The sequence below is a fragment of the Micrasema longulum genome, unplaced genomic scaffold (genome assembly GCF_059751315.1).
Source record: "Micrasema longulum isolate JH-2025_06_02 unplaced genomic scaffold, ASM5975131v1 h1tg001782l, whole genome shotgun sequence".
NCBI lineage: Eukaryota > Metazoa > Arthropoda > Insecta > Trichoptera > Brachycentridae > Micrasema > Micrasema longulum.
Window position 1 is genome coordinate 223,463 of NW_028278957.1, and position 20,911 is coordinate 244,373.

Here is a 20,911-nt window from a genome sequence, read left to right on the forward strand (position 1 = left end):
TAAATACAGTTCTGTTTATGAAATAAAACCAGACTCTTGGACGAGTGTTTTTGACTCGATGGCTACTCAGATAAAAATCGCGCAAAAGGAAATCGAGTGGAGATTATTCATAGTATCAGTCTTAAATTTTTTTAAATTTATATAAAACGATTATTCCTACTTTTGACATGTCCATCTTTAAGTATTATCAAAACGACTTGATCAAACCATGTCTTTCTCGGCCTTCCTCATTTTCTGCATCCATCAATCTTTACATCGTAGATCCTTTTAGCCGTTCTTTCGCTGTCCACATTACAAAAATACACATTTTAATAATGTTTGGGAGGGAGTTACAATAAAAATAAAAAAAGGAATTGCTCTATGCACCATTAGGTGCGGAAAGGGAATGATGATGATGAACATAACATATGTGAATAAAAATAATTGTTAATTGTAATGATTATTGCAATATTTGAGTTTGTCCAAATGTTCGTAGATTGTAATGATTATGTTTAAATTTATTGCAACAGAGAAGGAAACATTATTGAGAAGGGAATATGGAAGTCTGGGCATTTACAGGGCTTATGACCTGTCATTGGCTGGTTAAAGTGGCCACTTTACACACCTTGAAGATTTCAGCTCCTTTACTTCACAAAAGTCAACAGATGGAAGAGTTGAGGGAATGTGGATGTTTAAACATGGGCAGAATAGTGAGTGTTACACAGTGTGTCAAGTGGTCACTTAAACCAGCCAATGACAGTTCATAAGCCCTGTAAATGCCTAGCTTCCATATTCCCTTCCCAATAATGTTTTCCCTCTCTGTTGCAATAAATTTAAATATGAATGACTCCCTAGGGAGGAAATCCAGTCTGTCTGCAAGCCCTCGGATATACTCAAACATTGTTCAAATTTTATCTTTCACTAGAGCATTGCGCACTGTATATCACAGATACGCAATGGGTGGCCACCAACTCATCCGTGTTTCAACAATTAAGGATCTTGGGGTAATCTATGAAAGCAGATTGACTTTTCATGCTCACATCGAGAGAACATGTGACCTTGCACTAAAGATGTTGGGTTTTATTCTCTGAACTGGAAGGGTTTTTGAGAATGGGGATTCTCAAAAACCCTTCCAGTTCAGAGAATAAAACCCAACATACCCATGTACGGGGGTACACTCAGAATTTTGTACAACTCGTTGGTTCGCTCGAGGCTTGAAAGTGCATCGGTGATATGGAGTCCGCACGAAGCGAGATACTCCCTCATGTTGGAGAGGGTTCAGAAAAAAATTCTGAGGTATCTCCTACATAAGGGAGTATGGTAGTTATTCGTGGCTCTATCCCACTGGGTTCCTCTTGGGTATGCTTGGGACCAATAGTTTGCAACTTAGAAGGGATGGGTCTACACTGACCCATTTTTTCTGACTGCTAAGGGGTTTCATCGATAACTCGGCCATTTTAGAGAGTATCAATTTTTATGTTCCTGATGGCTATCTACGACAGCGTCAGCACAGACTGTTTTACCTCCCGGTTTCCAGAACCAACCTGCCTCTGGTCATGCCGATTGGAAGAGCAGTCAAGCAGCTGAACATTATCACTTTGGAGATCGACATCTTTCACATTAGTGAAACTATGTTTAAGAGGCAAATACTCTTGCTATTAGAGAGTATTATACCTTAATAATGTCGAACCATTGCTCAAGGATTTTTGGTTTGATATAAAGTTCAAATTTAACGTTTTAAATCCTTTGTTATTTGTTATGTTACTTTGTGAATAAATAATTTGAATTTGAATTGTTTGAAATTTGAAAAAACTCATTTTGTGTGAATTTATTAAACAAAGCATTTTTTATGTGACCTTTTAAATTTATTTTGGAGCACTACTATAGTATACTATTATATGTTATTGGATACCACAAATCTTTCCATCTACAGTTGTAGTTATAAAATTAAAATTAATTAAGGTGTAGTTGTAAACTTAAAAAAATATATTTCATGTATTTATACATTTACAACAATGCACCAATCATCATCATCATCATTAAAACCTGGTGGTGCACAGGGCACTGCATTGCTTAATCAAATTCAGCATATTATCTCGATCATCTGTAACTGGAAGGTAAGGTGATCAGTCTTACGCTTCAGGGATTTACCAGATAAAGTTCAAGTCATTTTGTAAGCTTTTCGTTCTATTTGTCTACGAGCGTTCACAGTATTTTGAGTATGTCCAAACGCCTGCAGATATCGCTGGATTTCAAGATACTTGGGAGAGATTATGATTGAAATGTATTGTGACAGAGATATGGAAGTCTAGGTATTTACAGGGCTTATGACTTGTCATTTATACACTGTGAAGCATTCACCATTCTGCCTGTTTAAACATCTGTGGTCGCTTAAACGACTGACTTCTTAACTACCAATCATTGTTGGGGAGAAGGAATATTCATTTGAGTGTTCAACTTATTGGTGGTCACTGGTCACATACATAATTCTGATATTCTGAATGAATTCGGTCTATTTGTCCCTGATAATTATTTAATTTATTTATTTAACTTTTTGTACATAATGTTATTTGTACATTGGCGGGCTTATTGCCAAATGGCAATTTCTTCCAACCAACCAATCATACAAAGTTGACAAAGGCAACACAGGTTGTTCTACCTACCACGATGCAGAACCAACCTGCCAATGAACCAAATGCCTGTGTTATTCAATCCTATCCTATCGCCTCAGATGTCGATATATTTCATGACAGTGGGATTACTCTTAGGAGGGCAATTTCCAAATTTGTAATATGTAGGGGAGAGTGGGGGAATTGGAGCCTACTAAAGGAAAATGGTGATAAAAATCACATTTGTTTACTTTATTATCATTTTTTATTAGTAACTTAAACCTCGTTTATTTGACTATCTTTTTATCACAGTTTAAATCAACTTCAGCCATGCATTAAGGTACAGTGAAGATTTAATTTTAAAAAGTCAATCGCTCCCATTACCCCATACATGCGGGTAATGAGAGCCCATTTAACGCTCATATGGAAAATGGGAGCCATAATTTTTACTTCTCCAAAAAATAAAGCTCCACTTATTTAAAAAGCAAATCTTAGTTGTGTGTTTGTAGATTTAAGAATGAAGTTTGATCTTTAATATCCTGTTTTCATTGATGTACGGTTGTGAAATTGGGCTTACAATGGACTTTATAGGCTCCCATTATCCGCTGACTACCACCTTTAAAAGTAATAACACAAATATCTTATCCAACTTTCAATCACAATTTGACGAATGGCACTTGAAAGAAGACGAATCTAGGTATGTAATAAACGTTAACATAATACAATAAGAATATATCTTTATCCTTACCTAAACGCTGGCAATTGGCTGTTTTTTATAAACGCTGACTGAAAAACTCACAAACGTCTCTCGTGACTCAACGCAGGGCTCTAACGGCTCATGTGCATCAGACGAACTTTCTCGATGGTTGACAGAAACGGCCAAGTGCTTAAGGTCACTCGATTGTGCATAGGTTCTGTACAATTGCCATCGCTCCGATTACCCGCCCGCTCTCATTACCCCGCGCTCTCCTATGTCAATTTTACACGACAATTTACTTTTTTTTCTTCTCTTTTCAATTTAATAAATTTGATATGTATATTTTGTAATGTGTTGAGAATAATTTGGATAAAATAAATAAAAATAAAAATAAAATGTTTTCAATGTAACTAAACATAAATAAATGAAATGAAATAAACCAACCAACAACAGGTTACACGCCCTGTAAAGCCTTGCCGTCCATATTCCCTTCTCGAAAACGATTTCCCTCTCTGTTGCAATTTATTTCGACAATGGTAAAAGCTTATTACTAATTTCTCCTCACAAAAATTGGATACCCACGCTTTTATAAGACTTGCGCCTCGGCCAACAAATACGAAATTTCAATTAATTTTATTTCTCAGCATAACGAGCGAATTTTCATAACGAGAACCTATTAAAGAGGACAACGTTCCTCGCAAACGCAAGTAAGTTCATTAGTAAGATATCTGATTAAAGGAAAAGTGTACGGGAGATTGCAAAAGCTGGGAGTAGCCGTGATTAAACTGGGAAAGTACCCACCCATTATTTTACTGCACGCAAAATCGTAAGTCTCGGTACTCCATTTAGAACAAAATCAAACCTTTGCAAGGGACATTTTTGTGCATTTTTTATTTAAATTAATTTTTATAATGGGGTTTTTGGAGTTACCAAAAAGAATAGAGCTAAGTTGGGCTGCTTTCGAAACTTAAATATATTTTCGAAAATAAAGAAGTCCCTACATGCTTAAAAAGACAGGTATATGAATCGTGCATATTGCCGGTGACAACATCTCAAAAACAAAATATATGAATATTTGGAGATAAAATATTCCACAGGGATACAATATTAATATTGATAATTTAAATATAAATTCTGTGGATGAAATAAAATATCTCAGATAGATATTTGAATTTCAAAACACATTCTCAATATGCAACAAAAAAAAATCTTTTTTTTTTCATTTATGGGAAGATTGCGAAATGTAATAGATGTAAAGAATAGTGTTCTTAAATATAAAACAATCACATGTCCACACATACATTACTGTTCTTCCATTTTTTTTATGTATGAAGGAGAAATGAAAAATGTACAAATTCTTCAAAATAAGGCGATAAAGATTATACTCAAAATAAATATCTATTCTAATGTAGCAAGAATATACAAAGAAATTGGCTTGCTCACCGTAAAGCAGCAAATTAAATATAATGTAGCAATTTTTATGCATAAAATAATTAAGGGGACGAATAAAATAAAAACAATAATAAAATTTAACCAACAATGTCATACATATGAAACAAATAAAAAAAAGAAAATATTACCAATGAGGAGAAAAACTGAATTTCAAAACTCATTGTACAAGGGATCGAAGCTGTACAATGAGTTACCTGAAGATGAATAAAGCATATGGAAAAGATCGAAATATTTAAAATTTGTTTGAAAAAATGTTATTGAGAAATTTTGATTAAAAAATTGTAAAGTTATTAAAAAGTTTATATTAGTTCTTAAGATGTTATGAACTTACTTAATATAGCATAAATAAACATACGAACTAGAAACCATGTCTGCAACACAAACAATTAGCCAGAAATTAAAATGCACGCAACGATCCATGTAAAAACAGATGCTCGGTGTGTGTTTAGACAATTGATATGGCAGTGGGCAGGACAGTTGACGAGGCAAAATGATGGGAGATGGACCCCCAGAATAGTAAAGTGGAGACCATGGGCAAACAAAAGAAGTGTTGGAAGGCCACATAAAATATGGGTTGACGACATCGCCTCTAATGTCGGTAAAACATGGATGATGAAAGCGGGTGATAGGAAGGAATGGAGACGTTTGGAAGAGGCCGCCATACTCTACCCAGCAGTGGAGAGAATAAGGCTGAAGAAGAAGAAGGAAGAAATAATGGGTTTTTATGTGATTTTTTGCCATTATTACTATTTATTTTTTCACATTCTAAATTTTCTGTTTTTTATTGTTAGCAAATAAGTATGAGAATTTTTTATGTTTTGTTTTTGTTTGTAAGAATTAAATTAAAGCATCCGGTGTACATCAACGACATTGGACTTAAATAGACGCGTTACAAGCGAGTGGTAGATGGCATATCGATTCGCGAGTAATTCATTCCTTTGCCTTTATTCTCTAACAGACGTGTGTCGTGATCAGACGTGACGCTGCGTAGAAAAATTAAAAATGTATACGCCAAGCACTTAATGTGGACTTGAACGGCCGAGAAAATCTAAAAAATCTTATTAAAATTCGTTACTCGATAAAAGGATTTATCTACTGCTTTTCTGACAGATCGCGACCTCCAGATTGAAAAAAAAAAGAAACATGTCTACTTAAAGAGAATGTTTCATTCTGGAATTAATTTAGATTGCAACACCAGATAATGCAACATTAAAAATTGTGACTGTTTTAATAATTTTTTTTTCACAATTCAAACAATGATTAATAATAAAAATAACGTGATAATAATAAAATAAATATTTTTTTATATTCATTTATTTATTTACATACATAAGTTTATTGTACATTATTTGAGACATTACTTTACATTTTTTTTTGCACCACAACATGCCAGGAGGCCTAATTACAGTGGTGAATTACATCACAAAGCACCCAGGCTTGAGAAAAATCACATTTTAATTTTTGTGTTCTCACCGGGAATCGAACCCGGAACCATCCGTGCGTGAATCAAGCGTCTTGACCACTACACCACGGAGGCCACAAGTCCCAACTCCGCGGGACTAAAAGTTCTGTGTTGAGATGGGATTAGCAATTAGTTGACACGGGCACATGAGTATATCACCACAAATATAAAAAAACAAGAAACATGAAAAAGAATTTTAAAAAAAAAAACATATTATATATGGCACATCAATATAGTAAACAGTAAACTCAAACATTCGGAAAATCATCAAGGAGTTTCCTGCTTAAATCCCTCCCACTAAGGAAAATCCAGTCCTTAACTACTTTCTTGAAAATATTTTTTGTCCTCGAGAGCTTAATACGCTCTTGGTACACCAATCGCAGCGTATCTTGATATTTCTTGTTACATGGAGCTAAGAAGATCAGTCTTACGCTTCAGGTACCAGTCCAGAGACTATGAAATATTCTAGTATAAAAACACCCTTTTAAATAAATATTTCATATAAATCATGTCAGGAATCGAACCTGAGACCTCTTGCATGGTAGGCTAACGCTTGTCAATTACACCACGAGGCTGACAAAAAGTGTATAATATTGCATTATGACGAAAATTTTAGATATTTATTTATCTTTTTTTTTCACGTTATAAGCAATAATAAAAATAATGTGTACTCACTGGAGTTACCCGTGCCGAATACACTTAACAGTATACTTTTTTTATTTTTTTTACATGTAAGAATATACAAAGAAGACGTTACATACAGAGATAAATTACAAAATATTAAGACAGTTTTAAGCACAACGTATTTCTGTATAATTTATATTATAAAACGCACAATAAAAGAACAAAATCATAACATAAACTAAACGTTTGTGGATCAGGTGATTCAATATTGGTTTGGGCGAATGAGATAATCCATTTTACTTCTACCCACCTCCACTATCCATTTTGTTATGGTCCTTTTTAAACATTTTCTCAAAAAGGCTATAAACTTGTTGGTTTAATGGAGAGTGGAAGTAGGTTATTTATTTTTATATTTTACTTGATTTAGATAAGAATATTAAAAGACCCAGAATGTCTTAAGTTTTTATTTGTACCTACCTTCAGCTCGAAAGTATTTCTAGAGCATTTTAGTAAGTGAAGGATAGTCGAATAAAAAGTACGGAAACTTAAAAATACATAGTAAAAAATACTAAATTATTTTTGTGTTGATAGTAACTAATATCGAACAAAAGCTTTGCTTTTTGACCTCGAAATGCGTCTCCATGATTAATGGCAAGTCTATGCTAAGCTTCAGGTTTTGAAGAAACGACAAATTTGTATTACTTACGAGTAATGAAATAAATTTACCGTGAACACAATATGACTCACGACAGAATTATTGAAATAAAAAATTAAGCCTCTACCTACCCTTTTAGGAAAAAAAACATTTGCTCATGCTTTATTTATATTTAAGAGGATGTTGCCAGAAAAACAATGTTTTAAGACCGGTGGGATTTTAAGAACAATACATTCATTAAAATAACCTTTTATTACGTCAGCTCAAATAAATATAAAACTTACTGTATTTGATTTAAAATCGACGCAAAAGGAAGTCTAGCGTGTGTATTGTTAAATATCAAGCATACTTTTAAAGAGTTAGTAATTTTAAGTAGTATTATTGATTTCATTTTTTTATTATTTCGACGGCTTACGCCTTTGATAAAGTATACAATAATATTGAAAAACAATTATAAGAAAACAAAATACCTGTACACAAGTATAGAAAATAAAGATACATAAAATAAAATCAGTAGAAAATAAAGAAATGATAAAGGAAAAATAAAAAAGAAATTATAACATAGGTGTGCAGCAAATTAACAATAAATAAATAAATAAAGTATTGAAGTAACAGAGGCGATGTATGTTTTAACAGTAAAACAAGTATAACACTTAGTACGTTTTTATAATTTAGAAAAGAAGTGGTTAAAAAGTAATGATTTTCATTTGTATAAAGATAAATGAAATAAATCTTTGTTTCCATGTTTTTTATAATCCTTATGAACTTCATCGTAAGGAAGTAAATTCCACTAGATTGAGACACAAAAACAAAAAATTAAAATTTGGCCGCGGCCACTTTCATGTTTAATTTATTATCTTCAAATTGTTAGATCAAATTTTAGTTCAATACTTAGTTTTTATTGAGATCCCAGATACCTAAGTTTAGTCTACATTTGAAATGGCGTAATCTGCCGGTCTAAAAGTAATTATATTTTGGTTACCTAAAACTTTTAAGGATATTTTTTAACAGAAATACCTTTAATAAATAATGTTTTTATCTAATTTATATTTTTTTGTTTTTTTTATTATTGCGCGATTAAAAAAAACATTCGTTTTAAAATGGGAAAATCGTATGATTTCCTAATTTTGCGTTCGTTTTACCAGACTACAGCCTTCAGGTCACTGTAGATAAGCTAAATAGGTACTCCGCATGCCTAGCTTTGCTTTGCTTTTGAGTTTATTTCAAAGCGCTTAATTCGAATTTTTGTATTTCTGTATTAGCAGCACGCAGATATTTTACCCATGTACCTAGTACCAAGTCAGCCCGTAGTGTAGTGATCAGCACGTTTGTCTGCCATGCAAGAGGTCTAGGGTTTGGTTCCCGACATGGTTGACATGAAATATTTATTTTAAAAGGTGTTTTCAAATTAGAATATTTTATAATCCCTGGACTAACATCTGAAGCGTAAGACTGATCATCTTACCTTCATGTAACAAAAATGATCAAGATACACTGTGATTGGCGTACAAATACAGTGTACTATGCACCGTGGAAAGGAAATGATGATGATCTAGTATCAAGTTACTCCCTCCCTAATTGAACCTCACCGCACTCCCCTGATCAACATATTATACACAGTAGCGGCGTTAGGGTAGGGCGCCAGATATAAAGGGGCGCTGCAGGCGCCCAATTTTATCCACTCGCTCATCGAGCGAGTTCAACTTACTCGTAAATTTCTTAAATTTAGCGACAAACTCGTTATAGTGGCCCACGATGAGACTATAACTACTCCAAAAAAGTCATTTGAAGTTGAATTTTTCTGCAGCCATTTGGACACTACCTCAATTTTACCCAATGAAAGATTTGAAAAGTTGAATGAGTACTCAAAATCTTGGTTCAATATAAACAAGATTCCGAAAAAACCAGACCTTCTCAAACTTTGTGGTAATTTCCAATTGAAATTAACAGTAGATTCTAAATCCGATATAGATGGTTGTATGTTGTGTGATGAACTCATAAGTCTGACATAATTTTTGCCTGATCAGAATGTGGTAAATCCTATTATCAAAGATCGTAACTTACAAGAACTGTACCCAAATTTATGGATAGCGTTGCGAATATTGATAACTATTCTCACCTGTAACGATTTCTAGTAGGAAAAGATTTTTTTTTAAAAGTTTAAACTGTTAAAAACTTCAACAATGTTTGATTATGTCCAAATGCTTGCAGACTGGCTGGATTTCCTCCCTAGGGAGTTGTTCATATTTAAATTTATTTCAACAGAGAGGGAAATTTAAAAAAAAAATTTATTTCAACAGAGAGGGAAAAAATTTTGAGAAGGGAATATGGAAGTCTAGGCATTTACAGGGCTTATGACCTGCCATTGGCTGGTTGAATGTTACACAGTGTGTAAAGTGGCCACTTAAACCAGCCAATGACAGGTCATAAGCCCTGTAAATGCCTAGACTTCCATATTCCCTTCTCAAAAAAATTTCCCTCCCTGTTGAAATAAATTTAAATGTTAAAAACTTATCTACGATCGACAATATCTCAATCTAGATTCACAAACCTGGCATTTTTGTCAATCGAAAATGAAATTGTGGAAAACATAAACTTTAGTACGTATAAAAGAGTTCATTGATAGAAAGGCTATAAAAGTAAAATTTTAATAGTATTTTTTTAATAAATAGTTATTTCATTATAAACCTTTTTTTTTTTTTTTGTATGGGTCTGAAGGAGTGGATAATAGGGGGCGCCGCAGAAATCCCGCCCAGGGCGCTGGTAGTGCTAAAACCGGCCCTGATTATACATGTACTTTCTACGCACTGAAATGAACTGATTTTAGTTTTAAAAAACATTAATAAGATGTGGCATGATTAATAAAGTTTTACTCAAACAAAGAAAACGACTGTTGTGACTTATACAGTTTTATATATAATTTTTTACTGTTAGATTTATTCGGTAGTCTGGCATACACTTAACCAATTATCCGTGTTGCCTGAGGCATTAGCGTATGCATACATTAGGCATTAAATCCGATGTATTATTCAAAGCTGCGAGAAAATTACTTATCTTTGAGTCTTGCCTCTAAAGACCGAGCAGTCAGCAGATACCTTAAAGGTAAGACAAAATAAATTCGAGCCTAAATAATGGATGAATATTCAATTCATGGATGCATAATCCTTTTGGTACGGCTAATGTGAATACCCTAATACAAGGAACTCACAATATTTCCCTACGTCACTTGGAGACTTACATTACATTAGCTAAGATTTACACAGAGTTCTAAGACTTGGATAAATAAGCTTAGACTTACAGTAGCTAAGCTGAACACTAATTCAGGAAAAATTAGATTACATATATGTATGTATGATATTGATTGAGATTATCTTTTTGAAACTCGTCCACAATACAAAATATAATGAACAAAGACAGTTACATAAGTCGAATAGATTTTCTAACTTTAAATAAATAACGTCTCCGTATTTTAATTTAATGTTTTTTTTAGGTTACTTATTAGATAATAGCCATTGAGTATGTCAAAAGATTTCACTCCATAGGGAATTATTAAGATCGAAGTGTTTTCAGGTGTCACCTGGTAATTGAAATAATTCAGTCAGACGAATCCCACCCACATCAACGTAGGTTTAAGCTGTTTTGCTTCACAAAAGTAAACAGATGAGTTGACAAAATGTGGATGTTTAAACAAAGTCAGAACGGTGAATGTTACACACTATGTAAAATGGGAACTTAAACCAGTCCAGAGGTGGTATTCTGAATCATTTCTACCTCCCAGAGAGTGGATAATTTAGGAATTTATAGTTTTTGAATGCGACGACACTTTTCTTCATATAATGGCCATACTGATGATTAAATGTCAAATGATGTATAATACTGTTTAAAAACGGAAATAAACTAATATGCCTTGGAAATTCAACCTAATTAAATGTTTTGGGTAATGCTTAAGGTCGCAATAATGTTCTAATTAAAATCACCATATTCGATTTCACGTATTTATATTTATTTGACGTTTAATAATCAGTGTGGTCAGTTACTTAGCAAAATGTAAACGCATGCAAACAATTAAAATCCCCATATAATTTTATCTCTAAGGGGTAGATAAGATTCAGAATACACCCCAGGCTCTGTAAATGCCTAGACATCCATATCCCCTCCTCAAAAATGTTTTTCCTTTGTGTTGCAATAGTTTGTTTGTATCTCAGAACCGAAATTTTAAAAGTGGTCTAGAATCATCGTCTTAGCTAAAGTCATGAGCTTCCCTGGCAATATTAGAATAGGGAAATATCACCTACTACGAATACCGATAAAAAGATATGAAATGGGTTTAGAATAATTAATTGTATTTTCAAAATAAATATGGGTATTGTGGAGAAATGTTTTCATACATAAATGTAAAAAAGAAATTTAATAAAAATACGTTCGTAGAAAAACGCGACGTGTTTGGCCTTGGTTGTTGTGACGTCAAGATTCGTGATAATGTTCTAAACAAATTTCAATAACCAGGAACAAGTAAACATGAATCGTGACGTATTAGAGGCGCGGCAAATGGAATGGCCGCTTTTGCGGAAATTACAAATTTAAAAATATTTTTTATGTTACTAATAATTACCAAAAAAAAAGTTTTTTGCTGGACAGTATTTCATAGACTTGTTACTTTAAAAATGTAAAAAGAAACTGATATTTCCCTATTGTGCGTCCCTCTAGACTTATTTTCTAGGAAGAGACAGAGAAAATACGGCTCAAGGTCTGTTAAGTTCGCCCCTCTGAGGGTTGCGCCCCTAGTTGGCGCCCGCCTGGCCAGACCCCGGCAAGGACGTTGTCTACAATTATTTAGTTTGGTAACCTCAATTATTTATTGTATTTGGTTAATGTAGCGATAAGTTTTCATATTTTCAAAACGTTTTTATGCTCAAAAACGTGTCGGCGTAATACAAATAATCCATCAACTATCAACATATCGTACGGAAATGTAGTACATTCGTTCACAGTGAATATTATGTCGACTGCAACGACAATTTTCAATTGCGTTTTGTGCTCACCAGCATTGTCGTGTCGTTACTACCATAAATGGAAAATTGGATGCAGAACAAAAGGAAATGATGACCTACATAGTCATTTTATTTATTTATTTATTATGGAAATCATACAGTCTTTTATAGAGAATCAGGGTACAAGAAAACAATAAAAAAAGCAAGACCAATTACAGATTTCACATGAATTTATTATGAATACAAAAGGAGAGGGAAAATAAATTTAATTCTTAAAAAAGAAATATTATACAAATTTAATAAAAAGTGCCTACATAAAAGGAAGAAGATATATATATTGGTAAAATATTCGCAAAAAATAGTTTGATTTTTCACCACACATATTTTTAATATGGATGAAATTGCTTTTATTTTATTAAAATCAAAAACTTATGTAAGTGTGCTTAAACAATTTATTTTTTAAAAATTATCAAAATTCAAAAAAAATATTGCAACTTAAGGATAATTATTTTTTCGGTTTGAACATTAATTTCTTTTTTTATTCTTGTGTTATTTTAGAATTTTTGTATATTTTTATTATTTAAAATAATGTACACTCACTGGAGTCTCGTGCCGAGAGAATAATTTTACATAATTTTGAAACCTAATTAAATTTTACTTCTACATTTGTTTAAGTAACTTAAACGTTTGCTTAAGTAACGCTAAAAATAAAAACGCTTTTTTTAAATCTATTTGGTCTAATCTACTTTTCAATCTGTTCGCAACTATATAATATATGATATTATATAGTATCCACTTCTTGATCGAAATTTTATAGTGAGTAGATACTAATTGTCCTAAATTGTTAATAAATGTAAAAGGTTTATAAATTAAAGGCAATACTGCACTTGATAAACTAATTTTTTTTTTAACCAAATTAAGAATTGATTATTTGTTTTTATGTACAAACCTCTGGCTTTCACTGTTCATGAAATTTTGTAATGAATAGAATATATTATATATCGTCATTTATCGAAAAAAAACCAGTGACACTACATACATAAAACCGATATTTTTTTGTTGTGTTACGATTATGTAGGTGAAATATAAGAGTATTTCATTATTAGGTAGTACCGTATAGTAAGAAATAAAAACTGTGATTAAATAATCAATGGTATAAGAAACTGACCGTTTTGATCTGTTGGCAAAGTGATCTCATGTAAGCAAAAATAATTGGTCTCAATCCGACATTAAATTGTTTAATCGCCTTTATTTCATAAAATTAAATATCAATACCCAACAAATGAATTCCCATACTTAGAAGTACCCTAGGTACTCAAACCACTTAAAAGATTATAACATAGTCTATGGTTAGTATTAAAGTAACTTAACATGTCTGTGGTTCGCGCGTGATGTCTTTAAATATCCTTAAATAATAACGCGTCACTTCTTGACATATTATTTAATATACGCCTTTAATTCGATATTAAACATACCCACTGGGTTCCTTTTGATAAAAAAGATTACAAACATGTAATAATATATATCGCAACCCTAACATGTAAAACTCTTAAATCCACAAATGGTCAAAAATGATATTTTGGCGTTTTCTGTCCTAATATTATCCTAATTTCAAATAACCTACATATGTGTAAAACTTGATTATCGATTGAAGTAAAATCCTATAATATGTATAACATACCAAATATTATTTTATTAAATTTGCATGTACAAGCTTTACCTCCCCATTAAAAAACAGCTGTTATTTTGAATTATTTAGATTATTTATGTATGTATCTTTTGATATTTATTTTGTATTTTAGTAGATTTTTTTTTTGACCAACTCTTCTGACCAGAGTATTTTTTGGTTGAATTGAAGATATTGTACGTCCGCCAAAGTACTTATTCTTCGTAATAAAAACTGTGTTTACTCTTTTCTAAATAAAAGGAAGTTTGGGATTTACGAGATTATATTATTTTGATTTATGCATATTATTTATCTAGAGGTAAATAAAATAAAGTTTTAATTATTATAATAACTACAAATAATATTTTTGTTAATTAAATTTCAGTATAAAATAAATATATTACTGAAAATGAACACAATTGGATTTTAATTTTCTGTTTCCAAAAAAGCCGTTTCGTATCAAATTTGGTTAAATCCAATTGTTTTATGGGCTTGATTGGTAAAGATCTTTGAGTAATAATACGTTACTGGCTAAAAGAGTCAACCATACGGCCAAAAACTATTCTATCAACCAAGAAGTTACCTACTGTTTACAGCAATACCACAGGCAGGTACTCAGGTCGAGAATCGCAAGCGCAAATCGAAACCGTCCGTTACACGGATGTTGTTAAACTAAAAACTAAACCAAAAATTTGTAATGCTTTTGTTCTATAGACTAGTGGTTTTTAAAAATTGTTAATAGACTATTCAACTAAGCCAAAACAATTTAAATGTGTATCGTATTATCGCGCTATGAATTTTTAAAGTTTTGTATATCTGAAATTCCTCTGCGTGTGACGTCTCTTCCGCTTCTTCTAGGTAAGTTCTGCCGGTTGGTCTGTTGACGGTGTAAACCGAAAATCTTCCAGAACTCTCTTATCATTGGTTGATTCATAGTACTAGTGACGTCGCGCAAAATAGTTCGTATTTTTAGTTTTTTTTTTCCGTATATTTTTATTATTATTTATTTTATTTAGTTCTATGATTAACATAGTCTAATATATATTTACAACACAATATTTACATCTATACTTATTCTAACATTATTTATCACTATTAAACACTATTATACACTTAATATCCTAATTTATAATATTCACTGTTCATATGTACATTTTCATTAATTATATTCACTATTTACACTATATATTACCTAATATTTTTCACATATATACTTTTTACATTTAATTTTAAATATATTTACATTTATTTTATTTTTTATGCTTTCTGGCATTTCCTCAAATAACTGTATTCCCCTGTACATAAAGCAGTTCTGGGACATTGCTTTTGATTTCTTTTCCAGTCTTATATTTTTAGATCCTCTTGTTGCATAGTTATGAAAGAACTCATTATTTTTTAGTTTATTTTGAAAATATCTCGGAACTATTCCTTTAATAATTTTGTTTATTTATTATTTTATTTATTTCGAGAAGAACTTTTCATTTATTACTCTGAAGTAACGACACAGTTTAATTTTCTCAAAGAACTACGTTTTCTTAATGTTTAAAAAATATCAATGCAAACAATACGTTGGCATTGTATTAAATTCGGTTTGTATGTTTTTTTAAGCCACGTGGTGAGTGAAGAAAATAAACCGTCGGTAAAACAAATATATTTTTCCCGCCTAAAGAAATTGATCGAATCTGTCAAACGTATAAAGTTCTTTATTCCATACAGTTTACTTTAGAATAATGTAATATCAACAAGTTTAACCCCTGGTTGGATCAGAATATTCAAAAAGTTTAAAAAAAATAATAAAATAGGAAACGATGAACGTAAGCTTAATCCTGTCGAAACGCGACCTCACAGGCAAATGTGTGGTAAAACTACGTACTTACGAAAGGTGTACAAATGTGACCCGTACATTACGTAAGGCTGAGATAAGCACTATCGACAAAATCGAGAAAGGAGTTCTGCTTTGACATGTAGAGCGAATGGACGGCGAAAGAACGGCTAAAAAGATTAACGATGCTAATGTTGATAGATGCAGAAATCGAGGAAGAGCGAGAAAGACATGGCATGATCAAATCCAACAAATACTTGAAGATTGACAAGTCAAAAGTCGGAATAGCCGGCACGCGTGCATGAGAAGATGTATGGATGAAAGGAAGAGAGATCTGTTTAAATTTGTTGCAACTGAGAAGGAAATATGGGAGTCTATGCATTTACAGGGCTTATGACCTATCATTGGATGGTTGAAGTGGTCATTTTACATACTGTGTAACATGCACCATTCTGCCTATGTTTGAACATACACATTTCCTGAACTCTTCCATCTGTTTTTTTACACAAATTTTAATTAGTATGAATGTATTCTTGTTTTATGTTTTTTCTTTATATATCCTACGTTTTTAATTTTTTTTTCATGTACTCGTACTTAAAATTGTATAAACTCTAATAAATAAACAACTGAAACAGTGTAAGTCACTCTCCAAGCACAAGAGTTAGTCTCTTTTTTTGGAGAGTCACAGTGATAACATTTACTAGATGTGTAAAAGTAGATATGTTTAGAATTTTACAAAAACATGTACTTTTTATGAAATTTATGAATAAAAAAATATAAAAAAGTAAAAAAATACATTAATTTAAAAAATATATAAAAACATAAATACTCCAATGAAACTTTTTGTGGCAAAAATGGTTTAATGTGACTCCTAAGCTTGTCGGCTTTTAGAAATTTCAACGATATTAGGTCTTAAATTTGATATGGCTCCTCTCATTTCTTCATCCAAATTGCTAAGTTTTTCACGTTTCTTCGTTTTAATATTGGCAAATGTCGAAAAACTTAGCTCACACAAATATGAGGTTGAAAACTGTCATTTAAAAAAATAAAATAAAGATGCACTTTTGTTATAAACAGCAAACACACAACACTATCGAAATAAACACACAAAAGATAATTTAATCACAGGGTCTGTCTATTAGCTATATAAACCCAATAACGCAAGGGGAATCCCCTGCGTGGAAGAGCTAATAACCGAGCAACGGTTCTCTTGACCACTGTTGTAAGGTGAGCGCACCCAACTTCACTTTGCAAGGGTGCTGCCATCTAGCCATTATATTTGCAACTCACACAGTAAATGAGTCAACATTGAATTTTGGTTTTCAAAATTTCGCGGAGCACTTGCAACAAGCTCGCGGACCACTGCTCTAGAATGTATGATGCATGCCTGGAGAGCGAATTGGCGATGAACAAAAGTAAGTCAAAAGTGATGGTATTTGAAAGGGGAAGCGAGGTTACTGACTGCATAATAAATGTAAACAAAGAATGTCTTGAACAAGTAGAAGAATTCGTGTATCTGGGAAGTATGTTTTCAATAGATGGAAGAGTAGAAAAAGATGTTGAAAGGAGGTAACAAAATGAATGCGGGTAACAAAATGAACGGCGTACTAAACACAGTAATTGCTAATAAAAATATGTCAATCGAAGCTCAACTGGCAGTGCACAACGTAGTTTTAGTCCCAACACTTATATATGGAAGTGAAACATGGAACTGGCAGAGGAAGGATGAAAACCGAGTGATCGCGGTTGAAATGCGATATCTTAGGCGAATGTGTGGGAAATCAATGCATGACAGGGTAACAAATGATGAAATCATGCTAGAGTGTAAATCTGAGTCAAGTATAACTGATAAGATTAAGAAAGGGTCTCTGAGATGGTTTCGTCACGTAGAATGAACGGACGACAACGGTAACGTGAGACAAGGACTACCAAGGAAGACGTGGCATGATCAGATAAACCAAAATCTTAAGTCTGTTATGTCAAAAGCAGACAGAACCGAAGGGCATGTATGAATGTGGAAGAAGCTAGGAATATATGCCAGGATAGACGTGCGTGGTGGTCCATTTTCTCTGCCTACCCTTACGGGGAAATGGCGTGATGGAAGTAGTAGTAGTTATCCATTCGAAATGATCGGTATCACTCTGAATTACGTCTTCCGTTCGAGATGTTTCGGAATCATTCGGGCGTTCGTTATATTTATTTAAGCATTGTTCAATTTCGGAACGCCACAAAACCGCCCCTAAGTAGTGCCTACTAACTTCACTCATCATGAATATTTTAGTATCTCGGCTACCCAATAAATGTCATTTTAAATAATTTGGTTTATTTCGGTTATTACTGAGGTTGATAGCGCGTCAGGTATCTTTATCCGAGAAGTCTGTTATTTACATTCCGAACGGATGATGCGTCAGGTATTTCCGAATATGCGACCTGCATTTCCCATCACAAATTATTATGTAGGTACATTAATTTGAGCTTAATAAAGTAATACTTGACACGCTTCCGCTTTGTGGTATGTATTTACATAATTACGTTTTGTATGTGAAATACACTCCCAAATCAATCATCCTAAATGACAGGTTAATTCTGTTCAATCGTAATTAATAGCAAAGTTAAATTAATTAAGAACGTCTAATTAGTATATACTGCCACGCAGTAATCATAGATTTTGAGGAAGCACGTATCCACCTACAGTAATTTATAGTAATTGTGATATTTTATTTTCTTACTAAATGCATACCAATGAGGAACTAAAATCGAGGCTTTGCTAACAGAAGTCATTAAAACAAGTTACGGATGACACCAAAACAATTAAACGCTAAAACAATACTCACTTACAGATTCAAAAACTACTCTTACTCAAATGAAAGACACAACCCCTACAATACATCACATACAAATAATATAATCACTAGACCCTCAACAAAAAGACAACTTAATCTAATACAAACGAATACCACTTTCGGACAAAAGGATTTTGAATATTATTCTATTAAAATTTATAATCTACCTACCTAAAAAGGAAAAAAGAATGGATAGTGGATCTAGGTAGAAATAAAATGGATTGTCTCATTCGCCAAAAACAATATTGAATCAACTGCTCCACAAGCGTATAGCTTATGTTAGGTTTTTGTTATTTTCATTGTGCGTTTTGTAATATAAATAATATAGATGTACATATATACCTAGTTTTTAAAACAGTCTGAATATTTTGTTAATTATATCTGTTTATTATGTTTTCTTTGTTTATTCTCAAATGTAAAAACATAAAAAAAAAGTTTATTGTTAAGTGTCCTTGGCACGGGTAACCCCAGTGAGGTCACATTATTTTTATTATTGTTTATAGTTTGTAAGCGTAAAATATGAATGAATAAATAAATAAAAAATCGCATTTAAAGCTTTATAAATCTTTCAACGCATTATTTCCAGTGAGAAAAAGATGCCAGTAGCTCAATCACAAATAACTATCGACAGCATATTTAAGCATGGGCAGGAAGGCAACTGTGAATCGGGTTGTGGTCCCGTGGCTAGTGTTACGGACTCACGGATCAGAGGTCAGAAGTTCGAACCCCTCTCTACCACTACTTGATTTCCATTTTACCATAGTGAGTTATTTACAACTCGTTGAAAATGGCCATCAAAATTGAAATATTCGGGTAAATTATATAAACGCTATATTTTTTTTTATATAAAAAAAAACGGCCTACGATCTGAAATGTCATATTATACGTCATCGCTATTTAAATATAGTTGGATTTTTTATGTGGCGCTATTTTTGTGAAAATCACCTCAAGGGCGTTGTACAATTAACACTTTGTATTCCGGAGCTGTGTAAACACGTAATTATATAACCATGCGTTGTGTCCCGGACCCGTGTTTTTACGTGGTTTACCAGCTGTCTAAAAAAGTGCATTTTATTGACATCTAGTGACTTTTATTAGTACTTTTTCGCTGCTGGTAAACCACCTGAAAACACGGGACCGGGACACAATGCATGGTTATTATAATCGCGTGTTTACACGGCTCCGAGATACAAAGCACAAAAAAAGGAGTGAGGCCCTTTATATTTGCGAACATTGCAATGTGGCTCTCCATAAAGGCCAATGTTGGCAAAACTATCGTACAAAAATTACTGATTTAATTATTTCAAATAAATCTGAGAAGTTTCAATTGATTTATTTTCTAGTATTTTCATAATTATGAGACTAAGAATCCCTTCACAAAGCATGAAATATCAGAAAAGTAGGCCGGGCACAGAGTAAATTCTATGTGTATTCGGCCGGTACTCAAAGTGTTAATAAATATCCCAACACGGCTTGCAGCTACAAAGTGCATAGACAATTTGGATTCTAGTAGGAACTGTTTACAATTGGAAAAGAGGACTCGAATTATGATCGATTCCAATATTGGAGCTTAATAATAGCACGTTTTGCAGCTACAAAGCGCATGGACGGTAAAAAAACTAACCCCCATTTACATTATTTTGTTATTTGACCATATGAAAAATTAGTATGCACACAAAACAAATGAGTTTTTCTTGTAAATCTGCGATATTTTTCTCTCGGCGAGTACTTTATTGGTGAGTCAAGGAACCGAAGAAATGTTGTAGTCACCTGCACATAAATCGGCCCCAGAAATACTCTCAAGAGATGCCTAAATCCTGATGAAGTATGTTCCTTCGGCCTCTCCCCTGACAGAAGAGGCCAGGATTGTAAGTGGCTCGGAACTAATAGGGACTCGAGATATAACGTAAAAATATATTTGATTATTAAGATAAATCTGATAAAAATACACGCCTTAGATGAATTTTACCACAAGACTTTATCAAAATATTTATAAGAGTCTTTTACTTAATTTGTGATTATTATTTTATACGAACTGAACCCGGCAATGCTTTTCTATTGCTAGATTTAAGCGTATACTCATATATAGATTAAATTAAGACAATTAAAAT